Raw genomic sequence first — 12,191 nt, 5'->3', positions numbered from 1 at the left:
GCACACATCTTCTGCATAGACCGAAAGACTGTTTCCACCACATTCAGAGACACCATAGCTACAATGTTTACACACCTTAGCCCTCTGGTGCACTGGCCTGAGCGACATTGCTTGCAAGGTAGCATGCCACATCAGTTTGTTGAGGCTTTTGGCAATCATGTTTCAGTTATTGTGGACTGCTTTGAAATTAACATTGAGAGAGCATCAAATCTGAAAGCTAGAGCACAGACATTTTCTCATTACAAACACAGGCACACCCTCAAGTATCTTATTGGCATTACACCACAGGGAGCTATCTCTTTCATTTCCAAAGGGTGGGGAGGTCGTGTCAGTGACAAGCATGTGACTGAAAACAGTGGCCTTCTAAATAAATTATTACCCGGAGACTTGGTGTTGGCGGATCGGGGATTTGACATCAGGGACAGCGTCGGATTTATGTGTGCAGAAGTGAAAGTCCCTGCATTCACAAGAGGACGCTGCCAGTTGGATGCAAAAGATGTGGAGGAGACAAGGCAGATAGCTCACCTCAGGGTCCATGTGGAGAGGGTGATTGGATGTGTGCGCAACAAGTACACCATACTAAGTGAGATGATACCTGTGAGCATGGTGCTCCCATATGAAGACGAGGACATTATTTTCCTTGACAAGATTGTGTCTGTGTGCTGTGCCTTGACTAATATGTGCCCTAGTGTTGTCATGAAACCATAAAGTTACAGTATGTAGCCTACCCCACATAACTTCACCTTCAAACAGCTTCATGTTTAACTGCTTCTTTTTTCTCTATTTAATTTTTTCTTATTCTTTACATTGTTTTTTTTTATTGTATTGCCTCCTTGAAATGTATTTTAAAGGTCCCGTTCTACGTGATCCCATGTTTCAAACTTTAGTTAGTGTGTAATGTTGTTGTTAGAGTATAAATAATATCTGTAAAATTATAAAGCTCAAAGTTCAATGCCAAGCGAGATATTTTATTTAACAGAAGTTGACTACAAAAAACGGCTCGATTGGACTACACCCCTCTACTTCCGTCATTAGTGACATCACCAGAACCGTGTTTAGACTAACCTCCGCCCACAGGAACACAGGCGTATTGATGGCGAAATGTCAACAGATGGTTGATGTTTATCTATAATAGGATACCGCAAAAGTTTAATTCGAAGTTGTTAGTTTGCTCTGTCCATTTCACCACGGACTGTTTTTCTAACCTGGGATAATATCAAGCAGACTTCTCTCAGCGTTTCATACTGACGAAGGGGACAATTTCAACTATATTCCAGCAAGCGGTAAGTACAAGTAGTGATTTAATATGGAAGTAGCGATCAACTTCACATCGTTTCTCTTAGTAGGATGAACATAATCTAACTTAAACTGTGATTAATATACAGAAAGCGATCAAAGAACAATCCCTTTCCAATCGTCCAAGCTGTCAATCACACAGCGCGAGTTTATCTGGACACTTGCCAACACTCGTTATGAAATCAATGACACTGTTTCACTGCACAACGAAGCTCTTACTGTATTTATATGCCTCATGTTTGCATTGGTGAAATCATTAGTGAGTGCAGAAACTGCGTTGCAGTGATAAGATCTTTTTTCACGCGATCAACAGGCTGTCATCTGCTCAATGCTCATCACTGCAACCTTTTATGTGATTGAAATAGATCTAAATACTTAAAAAACTTCTCACGATTCGTTAATCCCGATAGCTGTAATAGTAAAAACGTATAATAGCTGTAATAGTAAAAGTTTTCCAGATAGTTCCACATGTAATGCCAAATATTTCATATGCAAGCATTTCAGCCAATCACAGCAGAGGGCGTTTACACTGAAGTCTCACAGCAGACACGCCCCTTCAAACAGAGTGTTCAAACCAGGGAATGAAATCAGGCTAGGAAATATGCCTTTTATTTCTAAATTATAACAATTTTTGATCTAAAAAACATACTAACATTATAAGGGCACCCCTGGAAACATGATAAAATAATAAAAATAATCCATGGAATGGGACCTTTAACTGTTTTAATCTGTAAGGTGTCCTTGAGTGCTATGATAGGCGCCCACAAATAAAATGTATTATTATTATTATAAATGATGGAATAAATGATGGAAAACTGTCAATTCTAAATCTTTTTATTTGTCACATAACATGAACTTAGTGCAATGCTGAAGTAAATATGGTAAGTAAATAAGTAATTATAACAGGACCTGCACAGTAACAATGTAGTGCAAATATAACAGGTAAAATAAATAACAGGCACTTATAACAGGACCTGCACAGTAACAATGTAGTGCAAATGTAACAGGTAAAATAAATAACAACTTGAACTTAGTGCAATGCTGAAGTAAATATGGTAAGTAAATAAGTAATTATAATAGGACCTGCACAGTAACAATGTAGTGCAAATATAACAGTATATAACTTCAAGAACTGACAACATGTCATAATAAAAAAAGGCACTATGTACAAACTATTCACAATCTATTGAACAAAGAAGTGTTTGTTCAGTATTCAATACCGGAGATATAAATACCAAAACCTGCTTGTGCTCCACTGTTTCAGTTCTGTGTGCATGAGGCACAGAGCCACGGCTCACTAGCTGAAGGGGCCTGACTGAGTCCGACACAGCTGAGGTGGAACCACTTTATTGCACAGTTTTCATTGTCGCAAGCCACCATGTCGTCCTGGTCTTCAGGGCCTCTGCAAACGCACCAGAGTTGGTTTGTATTCTGCAGTGTCTGTGTTCTTGGCCTTTTTGCGTGAGCTTGCTGTAACACGGTTAAAGGATGCGGAGTTGTGGAGGCTGCTCGGGTGTAGTGGCAAGCCACAAGCTCAGGTAGAGAAACCTTGAGGAAAAACTCCCGTGTCTTTGTCAGAAGTGTTGTCCAGAACTCCACATCTGGTAAGATCCGAACCACAGCACAGTCTCGCTGCGTCCACACAACAAAGTCACAAAACCCTGACCCGGTGACGAAAATCTGAGTTTGTGCCTGGCTGTAGTACTTGTGTTTCTTCTTCAAGTTTAACTTTCCATCAGTTAGCTGAAGACAAAAGTCGCTGTCATCTGTACAGGCCTGCAGGATGGAGTTGTTTTGGTGCTTATATGTGCATTTCCAGACATCCTTTCCCACAACATGTGCAGTGAATGAGCCCATCAGGTGATGCCCCAACCTCCGGAAATGATGGATTTATGATAAACCCACATTGCTCCACTTTCAGGTTATCATGCTGGGAAGCTGTCAGTGTGACATAGGTCTGCCTTGCTTCTTCTTCGTGGTCTATCCCCCATCTGATGGTAGCTGTGGATGCTGTTTTTTTGGGGCAGCACACCCTCCTCACAGTTGAGAAAGCTGGTCTGGCAACACTGGTGGACAAAACGGCATGGATGTTGGAAGCTGTTATTCTTCCTGCTCTTGATGTGTACCAGGCAGGGGATCGATGCTGCTGTCTTGTCAGAGCTTCCACCGCAACCACCTGTGCCTCTGTTACTGCTACCATGTGTGTGAGGCCCTCACAATGCTGCTGCAGGACAGACAGTTCACATCCATCCTTCCCCGGGTCACGAAGGTGCTGTAGGGACTTTGGGACTACACATGGCTTAACAGGGTCTGCATAATTTTGGTAGTAGCCCTCCATTCCAGAAAGGCAAACAGCCTTACTATGAGTATGTAAAATTTCAAGTAGAGGGGACAAGTTTGAAAGTGTCGTTGTGTGTCCACACGGACTTGTGCAGCCAATACGAGTCCGTATCCCTGACATTGTGCTCTCTCCACTGATGCACTTGTCAAGCGCCCTCTTCTTAGCTGCGCCAGAGGAGAAGTCAATCTTGTAGCCCACCTCTGCTTGGACCTTGTCAACACTACTCGGAATCATCCAGTAGGCTGGAACATCAGTGACTGTCTTGGTACCCCGTATCCGCACTGCTACTTCAATCTTAAACAGGAGGGCCCCGACATGTGTGCAAGACTCCGCTATGCCAGCCATGCATGTGCAGTGTGCACACTCCACTTGCCCACTGGTATTGAGGATCACCCATGGCTTGAGTGGAGGTTCATTGAGGCGTTGAGAGTGCAAAACCTAAGACATAAATAACACTGATAAGCATAAAATGAATTATATGTATATATATATATTCAAATAGCCTTCACTTCACATTTACACACCAGTGAAAATAGTTGTAAGTTCATAGTCAAATCTCCAGTGTATTTTTTGTAGACATGTATTTTTGATCTCTTTACTAGTTCTTTATTTGTGTTTATATAATAAACTTGATTCTGATTTAGTACAGAAACTAGTCTAGAACAGTGCAAAAACAACAACAACAACAGCGTTTCGCCTGGAAATTACATTTAATAAAAGTAAACAACTTAACCAAAATGTTTCCTAAGTAAAAAAAGAAAATATATACGACGCAGAGTTTACCTTTGCAGTGTTGTTGTTACGTTTAGTATGGTGACAGAAAGGTGTGTCTGGTGCGTGGTGATTACCTACCTTTGTGCGAACGACGATTTTCTGGTTGTCGAGTTTGTAAATCTCCAGGTCCTGAACCCAACCATTAGTAAACTGGTGATGGGCCTCAAGAGATTTATAATTTCGGAACTGCTCAAATGTGTATGCGCTCACAACACAAACAAGGTAAGAAAACACGTCAGGAAATGTTGTTTGCGGTAGCTTGTTCAGATCAGTCGACCACTCTTTGTGTTCGTACGGATCGAGCCCGTTAATTGCCTTTATTTTCTCCAAGTAGCGCTCCTTTGCTTCCTTGTTCAGCTTCTCTCGGTAGATAACCTTGAGCTTGATCTTCGCACGGTCCATGTGTGTTTGTTTACCTTTTTTCTTCTTCTCTATACAACCTCGTTTGGAAAACAAAGAATTACCGCCACCAGCTGCCTCTTGGAGTTATAACAGCCGTGTCCTAAAAGATGGCCGCCGCTACCCAGAATGCACTGCGTCATGACGCAGTTTCCCATTCTCTATTACAGGAAGAGTCTAAGATAGGATTTTCCCCAATTGGTATTACCGAAGCAAATACTAAATAACTTTAGGAATCCTATCTTGCTTCATCCTATCTTATTTCAGGTTAGGAAATCCTAACATCGCTAGCATCAACTTTTCTGTCTGATACCTATTGCAACCGATGTCACTTTTCTCATCTTGCGAGCTAAACGGCTTTTAATCGCTGTTTTGCCGCCGTTTTTTTAATGAAACATACACTGAAAATGGAGAATTAACAACAACTCATTCATTGTGTCATTCCTATCATTGAACTTCAAGTCAGATGACTATGGTGCGTTCACACCGGACGCGAATAGCGCGTCAGGCGCGAGTGATTTCTATGTTAAGTCAATGCAAAGATGCGTTACGCACGTAAAAAATTCCTGCGGCGCGGTAGACGCGAATACGCCTCATTCGCGCGTCTGGCTCGTTAAGATACAGTGCCCCTCTTCCCTATTATTTACGTCTATAGCTATGTTATTTAAATGTATATAGTTCTCTTTATATACAGAGTGCCTGTGTTTACTGTCTGTTGAATGGCCTCTTTACTGGACCTGCACTGTCTATAGTTCCTTTTCCAGACTTATACAAGCAGACTGTTGGAGTGATTTATGTGTGTGTGTGTGTGTGTATAGATAGATAGATAAATAGATATAGATAAATATAGAAAGATAAATATCTATATACACAGTATATATATAGTTTTATATTCATTTTTAAAAATATTATTTAATATTCATGTATTATTTATTTGTGTTTCTGTGAATAGCTGTTACAGTTCTACAAATAAAGCATTCTATCTTTTTACCTATCATTTAAAATGCTACAAAAAATGCACCTGAATGCAGGAAATGAAGTGTTTAATGCCCAACATTTCCTGGGGGAGGTCCCCCAGACCCCCCATTTATATTATTATTGCTTATTATTATGTGCCTATGCTATGAGTAGAAGAAGTAGTTACCAAAAGCGGGGGTAGGTGGGTGGTGGGGACTGGGCTAAGCCCCCAATGTATCAAGACCCTAGCAACGCCCCTGGTTTAACCTATGCATTCTTTTTTCAGGACCTCCTTCCAGCAGTTTCACGGTGTAGGTTGTACCATGCACCTCCACCACCTTATACACCGTGGGTGCCCAGGCATCCTGGATCTTGTTCCGTCCTGGGGGATGATATCGTAAGTAAACCTGCTGACCCACTGCTACCTCTGGACAATATACCCACTCTCATGCAGGGCAACATGGTCAACTACCTTCCTTTCAGCATATTCTCCGTTAAAAGTATTACTCCGGTTGACTACCAACTGTAGCCATAAAGACTTGACTCGTTTCATTACTGGATGAATCTCCATTTTTGGAGAAAAATATAAATAAAATTCACTCACCAGTGTAACTATGTACTTTATACAATCTTTATTTGAAGCATTGTTTACTAATCAAACTGCTCTCAATCCAAAACTGCATAGCTGATTAAAGCAAGGCCAAATGGCCTTCCCTATGCATTGCTTGCATTTTCTGAGCTTATTACTCGTTGGTGTTCTTAATTGGCATTTCAACTTCTCTGGCTACAGAAATCTCTTCTTTTGATTGGATTGAACTAGATAATGACATAATTATAACTTGTAGAGGTTCTTTATAGCTAAAAGTGAAATGGTTTCATAACTGATTAACTTTGCCACTGATTTATTTTCATATGCTTTACTGTGAAGCTACTTTTAAATTATCTGTATTGTATAAAGTGCTATATAATAAGTGTGAGTTGACAAGATGAATCAAATAATTTAGTGAAATGTTCATCATTTCATTCAGTTTGTCATTCTATTTATAATATTTCAGTTACATATATAAGACAGAATTTTAACTAGTATTTTGATTCTGTGGTGTTAATATATGGAATGTAGCGACGCCTCTATACAATCTCTATACAATATACAAAATTAGAGACTGTCTTCAATAACCACTCAATATTTGAATATAGCAATGGAGATGGTCAGATGTGGCTATGTACATGACAAAAGAAAATAAAAAGCCTCAAGAAAATGTATAAATGAAGAATGCAAATAAAAGAAGTGACCATGAAGGTGAACAATCATATCTGGCCCACATTCAGTTATGATGTGAAGATTTGAAATGCCTCCTTTTTTTAAACTTAGAACATTGCAATTTCTTTTCAGAATGAACTTGCAAATGGCATTTTAGGTCTCTCCGATATGTGAAACTCTTTTCACACTGAAGACATGTGAAAGGCTTCTCTCCAGTGTGAAGTCTTATGTGAGTATGAAGGTTACCCTTAACTGTGAATCTCTTTCCACACTGAGGACAAATGAAAGGCTTTTCTCCAGTGTGAACTCTTATGTGAACCTCAAGGTTTGCTTTTTGTGAAAATCTCATCCCACAGAATTTGCAGGTGAAAGGCTTCTCTCCGGTGTGAACTCTCACATGGACTTCAAGGGATGATTTATATGTAAAACACTGTCCACACTGAGGGCAGGTGTGAGGCTTCTCTCCAGTGTGATGTTTCATGTGGGCTTTAAGGTTCTGTTTTTGAGTGAACCTCTTTTCACACTGTTGGCAGGTGAAAGGCTTCTCTCCAGTATGAATTCTCATGTGGACTTCAAGGTTTTGTTTTTGACTGAAACTCTTTCCACACTGACGGCAGGTTAAATAACTGTTAGATTCTGTCTTCTGATCTCTTTTTTGTGAAAAAGTCTTTTCTGTCTGTGTGGATTGTTCTCCATTTAAAAAATCATGATGTTTCTCATACTGATGTTTCTCTTCCATTTTACTCGGTTCTTGACTCTCCTCTTTCAACACCTTCAGACCTAAAGTGAAAATTAAAATACAAATCAACACCAGTTTAATGGCAAAGCAACAGCCAACATAGCAATTAAAACCAACATGTAGATCCTATAAGCAATAAGCAAGTGAAAGAGGTGTTGCAAGTAATCTTAGAACCTCTTGTCAATATTGTTAACTCTTTACATTCTTTCGAACACATCCAAAAAAACAACAACTGGCAGTTATCAAACACCTTATAAAACACTGGGCCCTGGAGAACTGGTTTATAATAGACAGATCCAAAATCCGTCAAAGTAACAAGCACACACAAAGTTGAATCAAACAAAACAAAATTGACCGGAATGAGACCCAGGCAAGCCAGCAGTGCGTTACATCACTAGACATGAGTTCCACCCCATAACACAGCGATGAAACCCTTGGTCAGGCAATCAACCTGCCGAACATGAAACAGAATTAAAAACAATCTTAAAACCAACAAAACAGGCAAACGACTCATACATACCAGGAGATGTTCACAGCGTGATACTATGCGTGGTCGCTGAACATAACATACAGTTAGCTGTTCTCGTACTCAAGTAGAAGTACAGATACTTGTGTTAAAAATACTCTGGTAAAAGTAGAATTACTGATTTAACTTCTTTACTCAAGTAAAAGTAACAAAGTACAGGCTTGGAAATTTACTTTATATGCCATTGCCTACATTTTAAATGGATGTCTGCCAATAGGCCTAAAACATCACATAGCCTATGTGATTATTGTGACAGAGACTGGGACTCCAGGTTAATGAGATTCTGACTGAGTAGCAAGATATGAATTCAATTGTGAATTCAATTGTGATTCTGTGAGAATTCACAAATCCAGTTTCTCTTTTTTAATCTTCCCCTTAACATAAAGGAATCTACATGTAGGCTATGTAATGATTTTTCCGCGAATGAATGCCCCTGAATCTGTTGAGTCGTCTTGTAGTGATGGGTCAAGTGCAACGTATCCAATTGACCGTTCGCAAAGACCGGTTTGCGAACGGTCCCAAACTATTCCCTTCCGTTCCCTTTAGTTACTGTTGCCGCTCTCACGCAGTGAAAAAGACATCGCGGAGCAGAGAGGACACTGACAAGGCGCTGACAGACAGAACAGACCAGGTTATTTTTTTATATGAAACAAATTCTCACCTTTCAAATTTAGTCATTTTTTAACGAAATTGAAACAATAAATACTGTTTTGTGGCTCTTTAATGTGTCATGACAGATCGCTGTAGAGCCTCAGTTAAAGCTGCTCGTGAACCGATCATCTCTTCCTTCTAGTTAATTTATAGCATCAAATAAACATGAATGAACATAAGAAGGAATGTTGTTTGTACACAAAAAGACGTCGGTACACTTCGTTTTTCAAGTTTAAATCCTCCAATGTTAATCTACTAACTCTCCTGACTGCTTTGTCGTACAAAATGGCGGATTATGATTGGTCAGATCGCCTGTCAATCAAACTCCCTGCACAGGGTTGATGACGCGAAAAATAATAACTCCACTGAAATTATTTGAAACTAAAGTAGCGAGCCAATTTTGTAAAATGTAAGGAGTAGAAAGTACCGATATTCGTGTTAAAATGTAAGGAGTAAGAGTCGGCACAAAAATAAATAGTCAAGTAAAGTAAAAATATCTGAAAAATCTACTTGAGTACAGTAACGAAGTATTTGTACTTCGTTACTTCCCATCTCTGCAAACTACACATAAGAACTCAAAAAGTAAACCCGGGGCAGCCTGCACACAGCAGCATAACGCGGAGACGGCACACCAAACTATTCCATTCATAAATGTAAACGTCCGCAAAAGGGCCGGTACACATGACAACGCATCCCAGGGAACCAAAGCCCTCCAATTTTATACCATAACACCCGACTACTGATAGGTTCACCCTTTTCATATGACACTGGCCAATCAACAACGAGCGCACACTTTCACACAACTACATCCAGTTTTGCAGAGAAACGACAACATAGACCACGACATTCTCTTGGGTAGCTTGAGAATTATTTAGGCATTTATGCACAAGCATTAGCAGTGTTTAGGTCCTTTTTATCCATTAAGACTTGTGTTTGATAAGACATCTCTTTATTTACACAAGTATGGAGTGCCACAGCGCTCATTACTGGGTCCTTTCACAAACGTGCAGAATTCATCTCTGAACAAAAACTCGTTTTGACCGGGCAAGTGGATTCTGACTCAATTAAATACCCCTGATTGATCACTGCAATCAAGAGCTAAGCACACATGTCTGTGATTGGCTACATTGCTCACTGCTTCAAACAAAAAATTAGTAAACAGAAGCATTTGACGTTCTCCAAAGCACAAACACAAATAAGCAATTAATAAGCACGGGAGCAATTACCAGGTCTGTTTTGCCAATATGATATTATTACAGTGTTCCATAGAGTGAGGGTTCCATAGAACTGGCCCTGCCTGTATAATTTGGTCTTTCTTTTCTTCTTCTGAATCAGTTTCTGGTACAAAGATATACGGCTGAATTAAGTCAATATTTCCACTTGCCATTGTGTAGCGCTCACTACAGTTGATCAGGTATTCTGAGATGGTGTGAAGTGGAGGCGGAGACCAATTTGCATATTCATTTCTGCGTATACTAAATGAAGAGGATTCAAGAGGATGTGCAGGAATAGACTAGCAACTGTATACAGTTACTATAGCACAATAATTCTCCTAATAATTAAATCATTCTAAACTAAAATAATTATACATGTACGTGTTTATGTACACATTGTAGGATCTGCAAAACTTTTTAATTTTTTAATTTTAAGGTATTTTAAAAATTGCATGTTGTTTATTTAGTACTCATTAACAAGTTAGAATCAAGAGCTTTAAAGTATGGACCTTCTTGAATTATTGACTAAACAACTGGTATTCCCCATGTGTAAAATGTGTTCTGCTAATAATGACAGAAATTAGGAAAAACCTGGCTTTAAGATATTCCAAGAGATGACAGCAAATTACCAGTTTTCAGCATTAGAAAAGTTAGTTTGACTTCCCATGGCACTTTGTAAACAACTGATGATTAACTAGTACTAACCAACTTTGCATGTGTGGATAATAAAACAAAAGATAATTTTGCAATGGTAATGTTAAAACCAAAACTACGCCCTTCCAAATGAGGAGAAAACCAATCACTCCTTCAGGGAGTATTGCCACTTTTTTCCCCCACTTCAAACCCTGGCTACCTCCGATCAGGCCACAAGCTACTGGTAGATGTGTTGAAGACCTCTGACGTAAATGCATAAATGTAAATTTCAGCCTTCCATGATGGACTTCACCTAGGATGAGCTGCTATCACTTCCTGTCATACAGCTAGATAGATTTCACCTTGAAATGCCTACACATCAGTCTTAGGATGGACTTCTCAGAAAGTGAACCATGGCAAACTACCAGCTATACTGCAAGACATATGATGACCACTGCCGACATCATCTAGGAAAGACTGCACAGAGAATAAACTGTTACTGGCAGCAGCATTTACCAAATTCAACTGAAACAAAAGAAGCTGTATGTAGACCCTGGAACACTTGGAATCTCCTATGAAGCTCATGTAGTATTTACAATTATTTACATTTTTTCATTTAAATTCTGTCTGCCTGTTCAAGCAGACTTAAATTAAACAAACGAAAATGATAATACAATTATTAGTAGTATTATGAGTTATTTTGAGATTTAACTGCGTAATCATACCCTAACCCTAACCCTAACACTCATCCTAACCCTATAGTAAGTACATGTAGTTAATTAGTATTACTCAGTACTTAAATGTATAATTACACTGTAACACTGACACCTTAAAATAACGTGTAACCGCTTTTTTATATATATATATATAATTGTATTGATATTAGACTTTTTAATGAAATTCATTTATTTTAATCATACTGAGTTAAAACAATACAAGCCAATAAAATAAAAAATAACCACACTTTTATTGAAAGTAACACTAAAATTGGACAGAAAATACATTATTTCTAAATATATATATATATATATATATATAATTTTTTTTTTTTTTTTTTTTTTTTTTTTTTTTACAGAATCAGATTTAAACAGAATCAGATTTAAACAGATTTAGTTTTTGACCAATTATCCAAATAATGTATAGTCCTACAAATCTAGCATTATCAGAGCATTTGAGCAGAGCATAGCGGGGAGTGGATCAGTATAGTCATTTTCCCAGCGTTGCCCAGCACGGATCGTAAAAAACCACTATGTTACAGCACAGTACGGGTACTGCAAACATAAACAAGTATACTACTACATAGAAATTTCATGTTAGCGCGTTATTTGAGCTGACTTTGCTTTTCCAGTGAGCATGAGCAGTTCATGAGTGGAGAGTTCGCATGGGCCGTGATCAACGAT

This window comes from Rutilus rutilus, assembly GCF_951802725.1.
Source record: "Rutilus rutilus genome assembly, chromosome: 4".
Taxonomy (NCBI): Eukaryota; Metazoa; Chordata; class Actinopteri; order Cypriniformes; family Leuciscidae; genus Rutilus; species Rutilus rutilus.
The sequence above is the reverse complement of the archived record's forward strand: the minus strand, read 5'-3'. Positions refer to the sequence as shown.